Source organism: Alligator mississippiensis, chromosome 10 (assembly GCF_030867095.1).
Source record: "Alligator mississippiensis isolate rAllMis1 chromosome 10, rAllMis1, whole genome shotgun sequence".
NCBI lineage: Eukaryota > Metazoa > Chordata > Crocodylia > Alligatoridae > Alligator > Alligator mississippiensis.
Window position 1 is genome coordinate 58,427,840 of NC_081833.1, and position 11,766 is coordinate 58,439,605.

Here is an 11,766-nt window from a genome sequence, read left to right on the forward strand (position 1 = left end):
CGTACCAACGAAGCTCGGGGGCACAAGATCCCGAGCCCGGGCTAAGGCGGCGCGCGAGCTCCTAATCGAACGGAGGCGGGAACAGCCCCCTACTTAGGTATATGATGCCAGTCACATAGGCAGAGGGAGCAAGCTTCCACCTTTCTCAAGAATGTATCCAACTCAGGTTACAACTCAGGGTTAGCTAAAGAGATGGGATGTCTGCCCTCTGCAGAGACCATGTTAACTAAACTGGTGCATAGTAGAGTTTTTGGGGAGAGACAGAGGTGGCATTCTGCCACAGGTCGCGTTTTGGTTTTTTTTCCATATGTTTTTATAGTATGTTAGGGTGAGGAAATTGTCTGGCATTAGACTATAGGTAAGTGAATTTAATGAACAGATTATGGCAAACTAATTTGAAGACAAGATTGAACTTGAAGAAAAGGATAGCATGTAGAAATACAAGCTTGAACTATCTGCTTTGTTTTATGTTATTCTGGGTTTCTACTTTTGTAAGATATTCATTTTATTGGAGTTCTTTTTCAATTTTAGGTCACCGTTTTGGAGCTTTTACTTTGCTTATAAGAACATGAGAAAATCAGGTTGAATGCTGCTGTCAGACTGATAGTAATCCTTTCAGAGTGCAGTTCTATACCATCTACTTTTCAGCAACATCCATAATTTGCTCAGAATTTTTAATTTCAAAACATGCAGATTGTTGTTTCTACATTAAAACATTCCAAAGTAGGGTGGCATGAAAGAGTGTGGCTATGGAAAGGTCTCTTGATTGTTCTTTAGAATGATAACTTTCATTTAAAATATATATACTGTATCCCATGCACTGAGCAAGGTATGACTCTTTTAGGAAAATATATTGTCATTAAGGACAGTATCACAAGGCAAAAAGAAATGGACACTAGATTCTGGAATTTTCTTGAATGCCAGACTTTACAACCTATATAGCAATTCAAATTTAGCTTGCATACATAACTTACTTCTTTAAAGGAAAGGACTAACACCATTCTTTTTGTCTAGATTTGTGACCACGCACCCAGCAAGTTTCAAGAGCAGAGTCTGAACCTTGAACCTCAATATTGAATTTTGCCACATCAGCTTAAAAGGCTATTCATGTTAGGTGTAATAGAAGAATTTGAGTGTTGTTGAACTGATGGTCCAGGAAACATGCAAGAGGTAAGGTGACGGGAAGCAGGGGGGAGTTGTTGATATCTTTTATGGGCTTCTAGATCCAGCACCAGTGTCTGCTGCTGCTTATTCAGCGATGTAGGCCCGTCCTTTTTGAATATTCACATTCTGTTGTTATTTTGACATGCTGCCATTTCCCTCCTGAGGAATGCAAGCAAGAAAAGGATAATGGTGGCTTTCTATCTACCGCAAAAAGACCTTAAAGACAAAAAGGTCAAAGAGAACCCTTTCTTCTGAAAATGTGTAAGTCTAGGTGAATGGGGCATGAAGGACTGCTAGGGGTTGGGGAAGAGAGAAGGTGTATAAATTAAGATGTGCAGGCCTTTAACAACCCATGCTGAAGCTATAAGAGGGACATAGTGGGGCTTCACTTAAAAAATAGGAAACACTGGCTGAAGCAATATACTTTCCTTCCCATGAACTGTATTATTTGCAAAATATGCAGATGATTTTTACAGTATTTTCAGTAGGAACATGTTGGTGTTTATTGCCCAGAATATTTCAATTGTGAAGTAAATTCTCTCTACCTTCCTTAGGATTTCAACATTTGTAAGTCGCTGCTCACTCCTGGAGTATCTTTAATGGCTCATATTAATTCAAGGTGTCCCTTTATGCACTTAAAAAAACCCCTTCCTTTTAATGACATTTCCATTTATTCAGAATTATTATTTAAAATCCTAAATTAGCATTCTGCACTTGGATTCTGACAGAGCCATTACATTTTATACTGAAAGGGTTTAGTTAATTTAAAATTATTAAACCCCATTGGCTGCATGATGGGAGCATCTTTAAGCAAATTTCTATATTTCAGGTGTATGCTAACAGCATGCAAGTGCAAACTGGATTAGGATCCGTTTGCCTTTGTTTCTTACATTCTTATATATGGCAAAGTTGTTATTCTAGGTTTCACCTGCTGTCCTGAAGTAGCTGAAACTAAATAACAGATGAACATGCTAGCAGCAATATAAATAACAACCTGTCCTCTGTCTGTCCCAAGGTGCACAAATGATGTTGCTTTTCAAACTAAAGCCAGTGAAACTGACATAAGTAATTATGAGTATTCTTCTGCTTTTTTTTTTAGATCAAGCTGCAATAAAAGAAAGAATATGAAAACTTATGTCGCAAATTGTGTGCTGTCAACTATTTCCGTTTATTTTGAATATAAAAAAAATGCAACTAAGCCATTCAGAAGAATTATTTCACTTTGGTCTGTATTTGCTTCTTTCATATGTTTTCTTTCACAGATTTTGGATAAGGCCCCGATTTCAATTCCTGCTGGCCTAAATCATCCAGTGACATTTGCGCCATTGAGTTTTAAATGGTTTTAAATAATATTTATCCTACAGAATAACTGATATCTTCCTTGGTAGTCCCAAGAAGTAGATTTCATCTACTTTACATAGATGAAATCCAATGTTATATCTTTAAGAACCATATAGCTAAAAAGACTCTGAAATTACAATGTGTCTGAGATCTTGTGACCCCAAGAACAAGAGGGAAATGGAAAATGTTATAACAAATAGTGTGGTTAAAATGTAGTGTAACTAGTAAAGTAACTTTTGTCTTAGAACTGTGAAATCACACTTGTAGTGTGGTGTGGATATCTAACAATCAGCAGCATCTAGAGCAGTTTAGTTGCTGTGACTTCAGGTGAAATTTGCCACAAGCAACAGATCCGGTTCTAATTATTTTTCTGAATCTGCCAACAACCATGATCATTTACATGCATTACTAATTCGCTTATCTCCTGAAACTTGAGCTGCACAGTTTGCGTTTTACAGATTCATCAAATGAAACAATTGGGCTAATATCACCTTAATTAAATTAAGTTTAATTTTAAATGACTTGCTAGAGCACCTAACAAATATAACATCTTCAAGATGTTTTAGCAGATAGATACGCCTTTGTTGTACACACTTGTCAATGTAGCAAGAAAACATCTTGTTAGCATGAAAGGCCCCTTAGTGTTTTAAAAGAGAATATCTTGTTTATATACTAATGTTTGCATTGATTGTCATTTGGGGATGAAGAAAAGCTATCCCAGTGCTGCTTACGGTGCTGGTATAATTTTAGTGCTCAAAAATACAAAATAAAAAATATTTTTCTAAAGACAGAATCCTTCATATATATTCAGCCTTGGTAGTCACTTGACCACACATGCTGGTATATATCCATTTTCACAAGAAAGTGCACGCTGAATCTAATTAACAACATGATCTGTAGCTCATTGAAGTCAATAGAAAAATTCCCATTGCCTTGACTTTGGGATGAAATACAGCAGGATGTTAAACCTTGTCATTGTGATAACATAAAAATCAGACTAATGTGAAAGGCAACATGCTGTCAAATACAGTGTTCGTAAGATATAGGGATATCATTTGTAGCTGTTCTGGTCTAAGGGTACAGGCAGACAAAACTCTTGGGGCAGAGGCGATATCTTTTATTGGACCAACTAAATTGTTGCAAAAAAAAAATTTCTTTGCAAGCTTTCAGGCCCACATGCCCTTCATCAGGCAAAGGAGAATTCAAAGATTGCAAAATTTCTCCCAAGTAGAAGAGAAACTTCATCTTGCAAAGGGGAAATCAGCGATGTCAGGGTGCTACCTATGTGGAAAGGCCAATGTGTAAATAGCTGCTCTGTGAGAATGCAAATTAAGAGCAGACAAAGGCTGAAGCAGACCAGTCAGGTTACCTGAAGGTGTCAGATGGCAGGCAGGGTGTTCAATTTGACTTCTTTATTGTTCAGTTGTGAATTTTGCATTTCAAAGCAGCAAAACACAATATGTTTCATGTTTCAGGGATATTGGTTGTAGCCATGTTGGTCTAAGGGTACAGGCAGACAAAACTCTTGGGGTAGAGGCAATATCTTTTATTAGACCAACTAAATAGTTGCAATTTTTTTTCTTTGCAAGCTTTGAGGTCCACACACCCTTCGTTAGGCAAAGGAAATGGTGTTTCTAATGCACCCATGAATCTGCTGGTCAACATGTGAAGAAAGACATTTACTAACATTTAAAATCTTTGGTGTCTGGGTGTTTATTACCTGACCAAGTCCCATTGTTAGTAAATGTTGAATGTTTCAAAAGCAATCACTGAATATTTATCAAAATGTTTAGATACAAGTAAGCACGTAAGAATGTATCAGATGCCAGTCAATGCGGGCCAGTTTACAGGTGTTGTCAATGAGAGTGAGAGAGAAAGGAAGTGCAAAACGAGCGGGTTCAAATTATAGAAATTCTATTTGCATCATACCTATACATAATATGAATATTAAGGAACACATGAATATTCAACATGTGTTTAATATGTATTTGTACCTGGAATTTTGTCACTGACCCTTTAACTTTCTTTGCTAAAGCCAGTGTTCAAAGGATTATGCAGTTTTTGCTGCAAAACTTTTACATTTATCTGCTGTAAAATAGGCTGAATGGCACCAAAGAGTGTCGTGTTTAGTTTTAAAATGCCACAAATAACAGATTTATAGATTTTTCTAAATACATTATTTTAGCTTGACAGCATTAATCATTCATGCTTCCTTCTTTCATTTTTCTACCTGCAATGGATTATTGAAACAGAAAATAACAACGGGAAAGGCTACAAGCAGTATCAAAATGTCAAGTTTGTACTTACAGTTGTATGTGCGTAGACAGGGTCAAGAGCCTCAATTATTTGTATATGTACACAGTGGTACTACATGAAAGGTTATGTCACCTGCAGCTATTTTCTTGCAGATTTAAATAGGACTGATATTCAACTCCACAGTCAGCCACTGACATGGAACATAGAATTGTAAAATACTATGAACTCTCATGTCAGGACCTAAAATATGAACTGGGTGATTGCAAGGTGTAGCTGTGGGCAATCCTATGTATTGCAGTGTAAGTCCTTTAAATTACTTTGTGTTATCCCTGACCTGTTCTTTTCATTTAAGCATAAGCCAGGAACAACACGGAAGTAGTTTTCAGAGAAAAAGCAATACTTCTTATTTTTCAAATCTTGTTTTTTTAAGTAATGCTGCTTTGTCTTTCTGTGACCACTAAATGTACAGGTATGATGATTAGAAAACACTTAAGAGCATGTCTTGCCTTGTGTCAAAGGTGACACAACAGAATTATTTGGAAGAGTAGGAGCTGATCAATATATTTTCCACTGATGGTTTCTTTCTTCGTGTTATCTTTTAAAATGTGAGTTGAGATAATATGATAGAATTCCTAATGGGTAAAACTCAGTGCTAGGCAGATGGTCAATGTCAGGCCTAGGCATCAACAAGTCTCATTTTGATGGCTTAAGCCAGGGCTGTCCAATTTCTAAATCCACAGAGACCATGCCAGTGGGAGCTACATCCTGTGCAGGAAGCACCAGGTGAGCCATGAGCCATTGGGCAACACTGCACACTCCCCTTCTCCACCCCAATGCTGCTCTGTGTGCCTGTGCAGGCATGCCCTCCCCACAACCTGCTGCACTGTGCAGATGAGATTCCCACCCTCCCACTGCAATGTGTGCCTTTTGTGGATACCCACCCCGCACCTCACTGCTGCACTGGGTGCTCCCCTCCACTGCTGCCCCATTCAGCTGTGATCTCCCTCCCCAGGCAGTCCCAGTTGCCCCCCACACACATGACCTGGGTTCCCCTTCAGCTCTGCCCTGTGCTGCACTACCCCTCCTGGTGGGGCAAGGGCAGAGAGTAGCAGCTGGAGGAGGGAGAGAGGATCCTGGAAACTCGCCCTACAGTTGCACCTAGAGTGATTGGGGGAGTTGCAACCAAATGAGAGCCCAGGGGCTGCAACTTAACCCCTTGCAGGCCACATGTGGCCCACAGGCTGCCTGTTGGAGAGCCCTGGTATAAGTAGTATATAGACCTAATACTAGTGTCTACACAAGGCAAAAAGACTGATTTAATTCTCACTCCCCATACATACTCCCCCCCTGCGCCCCCCCATACATATAGATTAATTGCCTTTAGGGTTCTGTAGACAGCTTTTTGAATGCCAGAATAGTGGTGTAGTCTAGATGCTCGAAGGCTTGTTCCACACGCCTTGTATGCTTCAGAACAAAGTTCTGCTAGGGGCTGGTATGATGAAAGCATAGAAAAATGCTTTCAGGGAATGTGGTAGGGCTGTAGGAAGCTGTCCACCAAGGGGACTATTTCAGCCTTGAAGATATAGCAGTAAACTAAGAGATAACTGTACCACCCCAGTGTGTAACCATTCATGCAGGCCACACACTGAGTCCAGAATCTGGGTCTTATCCTTCAATTCTAACAAAGAGTGATTAACAGGCACAAAGCCATTTAATAAGACATATACAAACCCCTCTTTGTTGCTAGATGACTGTTGGCTCGCAAGTTTTTTTGCTTCTTCATTTTGTGATTAAAAAGGGGTTTTCCTAGTAATAGGATGCTGATGTTTCATAATTAAGCATTCAGAAGGAAGACTAAGGATCTGTTCCCTTACTAACATGCATTATAATGGTATCATTATTGATCTTTGTGAAGGCATATTTATACATACATTTAATGTAGTTTAAAATGATCTCATTGGCTGAGTCCAGACATTCAAGCACGTGTAGTTTGTGGCACCGCAAAGAGGTTTGCAGTGCCACAGTCTGCATGTGTGCAATGCTAAAGTGTGCCTTGCACTGCAAATTTGCAGCATGGAGCCAAAATTTGTACTGGGAAGTCCTGGTAGCAAAAAAAGGAACACCAGGAAAAAGGTGGAGTGGCACACGTGACAGGAGCATGAGCCAGAAGACATAGTTTCATAGTAGGTAGGGTTGGAAGTGACCTGAGTAGATCATCAAGTCCGCCCCCCTGCCATGGCAGGAAAGAGTACTGGGGTCAAACGACCCCAGCAAGGTGTTCATCCAGCCTCCTCTTAAAGACCCCCAGGGCAGGAGCCAGCACCACTTCTCTTGGAAGTTGGTTCCAGATCCTAGCCGCTCTGACAGTGAAGTAGCGCCTCTTGATGTCTAGCTTGAATCTACCCTCTGCCAGCTTATGACCATTATTTCTAGTCACTCCTGGTAGTGCTCAGGGGAACAGGGACTCCCCCAATGCCTGCTGGTCCCCCCTGGCTAGTTTGTAACAGGCTACTAGATCCTCCCTCAGCCTTCTCTTGTGTAGGCTGAACAGGTTCAGGTCCCGTAGCCTCTCCCCATAGGACCTGCCCTGCTGCCCCCTGATCATGCGAGTGGCCCTCCTCTGGACCCTCTCCATGTTGTCTACATCCCCCCTGAAGTGCGGCACCCAGAACTGGACTCAGTACTCCAAGTGCAGCCTGACCAGTGTCACATAGAGGGGAAGTCTCAGTCCTTCAGGAGATGCTGTGGCTGCCAGCCAGAGTGTCTCAACTCCTGCAGTTGTGCCCTGGCTCCTCCAGCACACTGGGAGTCAGGAGGAGCTGGGGAATTGCAATTTGCCTGAAGTGGAACAATTTGTCCCTTTGTCCCTCACTGAAGCATGCATTTAGGGGCATGTGCTACAGCAAAAAGTAGCAGCACATATTTTTTATTATGTTTCTCTTCTATGTAAATGCTGTTCATAGGGCAGTATTCATCTATAGATCTGAATAGTGGTGTAACAGAGTGCACATGCACAGGCAGAGTTAAGGTCACAAATTCAGCCTTAGCTTTTTTCTTTATGAATTACTGAGGACCAATTCTTCTCAGATCCATGGAACTACATCAGAGCAGGATTTGTTTTTGAGGGATTGCCTTTCTCTAATTTCAGTGTTGTTTTACCATATTCTGCCATTGAATATTACAATATTATGGTATAATTAATGCTGGAAAAGAGCTTACAGCAAAGTAATGAAACATATAGAACTGTAAATAATATCAAGGATTGAAGGTCAGATATCATTGTTTTTTAGATATATAGGGAGTAAAAGGAAGGCCCAGGGTGGAATAGGACCCCTACTAAATGGGCAGAAGCAATTGGTGATGGACAGGGGGGACAAGGCTGAACTCCTCAATGAGTTCTTTGCCTCAGTGTTCCTAAGTGAGGGGCAGGACAAGGCTCTCACTAGGATTGTAAAGAGGCAGCAGCAAGGCACCAGACTGCCATGCGTAGACCCTGAGATGGTGCAGAGTCACTTGGAGGAACTGGATGCATCTAAGTCGGCAGGCCCGGATGAGCTCCATCCAAGGGTACTGAAGGCACTGGCCGACATCATTGCAGAGCCACTGGCGGGAATATTTGAACACTAGTGGTGCTCGGGCCAGGTCCCAGAGGACTGGAAAAGGGCCAATGTGTTCCCCATTTTCAAGAAGGGGAGGAAGGAGGACCCGGGCAACTATAGGCCAGTCAGTCTCATCTCCATCCTAGGCAAAGTCTTTGAAAAAATTATCAAAGCTTACATTTGCGAAAGCCCGGCAGGACAAATTATGCTGAGGGGAAACCAGCACAGGTTCGTAGTCGGTAGATCATGCCTGACTAATCTAGTCTCTTTTTATGACCAGGTTACAAAACGCCTGGACGCAGGAGTAGGGGTTGATGTCATATACTTAGACCTCAGGAAGGCCTTCGATACGGTATCCCACACCATACTGGTAAACAAGTTAAGAGGCTGTGACTTGGATGACTACACAGTCCAGTGGGTGACGAATTGGCTAGAGGGTCGCACCCAGAGAGTCATAGTGGATGGGTTGGTATCGACCTGGAAGGGTGTGGGCAGTGGGGTCCCGCAGGGCTCGGTCCTTGGACCGATACTCTTTAATGTCTTCATCAGCGACTTGGACGAGGGAGTGAAGTGTACTCTGTCCAAGTTTGCGGATGACACAAAGCTATGGGGAGAAGTGGACACACCGGAGGGCAGGGAACAACTACAAGCAGACCTGGACAGGATGGACATATAGGCAGAAAACAACAGAATGCAATTCAACAAGGAGAAATGCGAAGTGCTGCACCTAGGGAGGAAAAATGTCCAGCATACCTACTGCCTAGGAAATGACCTGCTGGGCGGCACAGAAGCGGAAAGGGATCTTGGAGTCCTAGTGGACTCCAAGATGAACATGAGTCGGCAGTGTGACGAAACCATCAGAAAAGCTAATGGCACTTTATCGTGCATCAGCAGATGCATGACGAACAGATCCAAGGAGGTGATACTTCCCCTCTATCGGGTGCTGGTCAGACCGCAGTTGGAGTACTGCGTGCAGTTTTGGGCACCACACTTCAAAAGGGATGTGGATAACCTGGAGAGGGTCCAGAGAAGGGCCACTCGTACGGTCAAGGGCTTGCAGGCCAAGCCCTATGAGGAGAGACTGGGGCACCTGGACCTCTTCAACCTCCGCAAGAGAAGGTTGAGAGGCAACCTTGTGGCTGCCTATAAGTTCATCACGGGGGCACAGAAGGGAATTGGTGAGGTTTTATTCACCAAGGTGTCCCCGGGGGTTACAAGAAATAATGGCCAGAAGCTAGCAGAGAGCAGATTTAGACTAGACATTAGGAAGAACTTCTTCACAGTTCGAGTGGCCAAGGTCTGGAATGGGCTCCCAAGGGAGGTAGTGCTCTCCCCTACCCTGGGGGTCTTCAAGAAGAGGTTAGATGGGCATCTGGCTGGGGTCATCTGAACCCAGCACTCTTTCCTGCCTATGCAGGGGGTCGGACTCGATGATCTATTGAGGTCCCTTCCGACCCTAGCATCTATGAATCTATGAATCAGTGCCAGTCTCTATCAGCAATCAGGAAGCATAAATCACTGATTTTTGCTGAACTAGTAAGATTATTGTTGCAAGCCTCTTTTGAGATATGCTATTCCCTAAGACATCATGGTAATGCATCATACTAATTTGTACCTTATAATCACTAAAACTTTCTGTTCATTTTTAGGATTTGTCAAATCTTAAAATACAGATTTCACTGTCTCAAACCACACCAAAAGCAGATTAAGTCATTAAGCATTACTGAGGGGACATATTTTCCAGAGCTTATTACTAATGCCGTTATGCATCAGAAAGTTTGATCACAGATTTCTCTAAAAGAAAAAATAGTTCTCTGTTGTGTCTAAAGCAAATGGTTGTAGCTGTTATTGTCTAACTCATTCTCTTGTTTCATTTTTGTTTTTGAGCCATTTAGCTCCAAAAAGTAGTTGTGTAGGTATAAGGGATAATTGATGTATAAGGGATAATTGATACAAATAAATACTCTTTGCTCAGAGAAGTTTTTCCTTCATATTTTTTAACATCTTCAAACATTTTTTTAAAATGCTTTAAAATACTTAAATATTTTAAACGTCTTGAACATTAACATTTAGGACAGAATGCAGTGAAATTTCTCCTACAAAGTTAGGTGGAACAGCCATGATAACTGTATAATCCTGGGCACCCTTGAACACACAGACAGTTCTGTTTAAGTTAGTGGAAGTGTGTAAAAGGGGTCATTAATCTTGTGGGTTGGGGGCCTAGTCAGTCACTAGGGGAAAATCTTCTGTGTCAATGTGCCCAGGGGGTAAAGTGCACCAAAAACCATTGCAACTCAGTGGCTTGCAGAGGACAGTAAAGTGTCAGATGAACTGGGTACAAATCCTTTGTCTCCCAGCCCAGTGGAGATTTCCACAAAGATAAATCACCCAATCAAAACTCTGTCTCCAAAAGGCATTCTGTGTTTAGGTTTAGGTTTGGGTTCTGCTGAACTGCCACAGCCAAAGAAGGCGCTGGTAAACTTGCCAGAATCTGGAGCTACAACTATTAAAGGCATTTAGCAATTGTAGAGAGACAGGGAATGGGAATCCTTCAGTTTGTGTGGGCCCCACTGATAGTTCTGCCTGGGGGACAACCTCCCAGCCCAACTCTGATCCACCTTATGATCTCCTTATGCTTTGCTGCAGGTGAGAGATTCCATGATGCACATTAAGCAATAGTGGAATATAATGGTAGCATTGAATGACCTGAAAGACAACTGTCTGATTCATGCTAACTCATTTGTATGTCAAATGATAACACAATACAAACATTATTTTCAGTGACTTTGAATCAAATCTGTCTTACAGCCACAACATCTTCTTCATCCAGTTGGAATATATCCATTCATGGCATAATGTTCAAATGGACCCCCTTGATTGATATTCCCAAACACAAGATGCAAACATTCTGAAAATTATATTCTCTCATTTGAAATAGAGTTATGTAAATTGTTGGAAAGAACAGGTCTCTATATAGTTATATCTTTACAAATTGTGTTCTTTACCATTTCCATTGTAGACGATTTAAAGAGTTTTCATTTTATGATTAAAAACCAATTTTTTCTTGGTGTTTACTGGAAGCTGTATATTTCAAACATATTATCTTCTTATATGAAACTGATATTATAATCATCTTCCATAAGATATAATTGTGGAGAAGCATCATAAGAAGTGTTATATTCATCAACAAGGAGGTCTACTTATGTGGTGCTTTGTGTTCCTAGTATTTTCATCAAAGCTAACCAGTAGATATTTCAGTTCTTTCAAGCAAAAAAATAACCCATGTCTCCAATGATAACCAGTGTGCACAGACATACTGATAAATAAGATACATTTACAGTTCTTTTATTACCACATTCTTTGACAAGATAAAATAAGCAGTATTTTGTGGAACATTACAACTTAC

General features: G+C 41.3%; 1 protein-coding gene across 6 annotated transcripts in view; it reads left to right on the forward strand.

Moving 5' to 3' along the window:
- The window catches only part of LOC106738670 (uncharacterized), an 87,383-nt gene that overhangs the window by 59,660 nt on the left and 15,957 nt on the right, over positions 1 to 11,766 (forward strand). For 3 of the 6 annotated variants that reach the window (XM_059713837.1, XM_059713838.1, XM_059713839.1), the window contains exon 7: positions 1,015 to 1,170. The gene's annotated coding sequence lies outside the window, so the exon portion shown is untranslated. Of the gene's footprint in view, positions 1 to 1,014; positions 5,061 to 11,766 lie in introns of all 6 variants that reach the window. The other 3 variants (XM_059713835.1, XM_059713836.1, XM_059713834.1) reach the window with 2 other exon arrangements.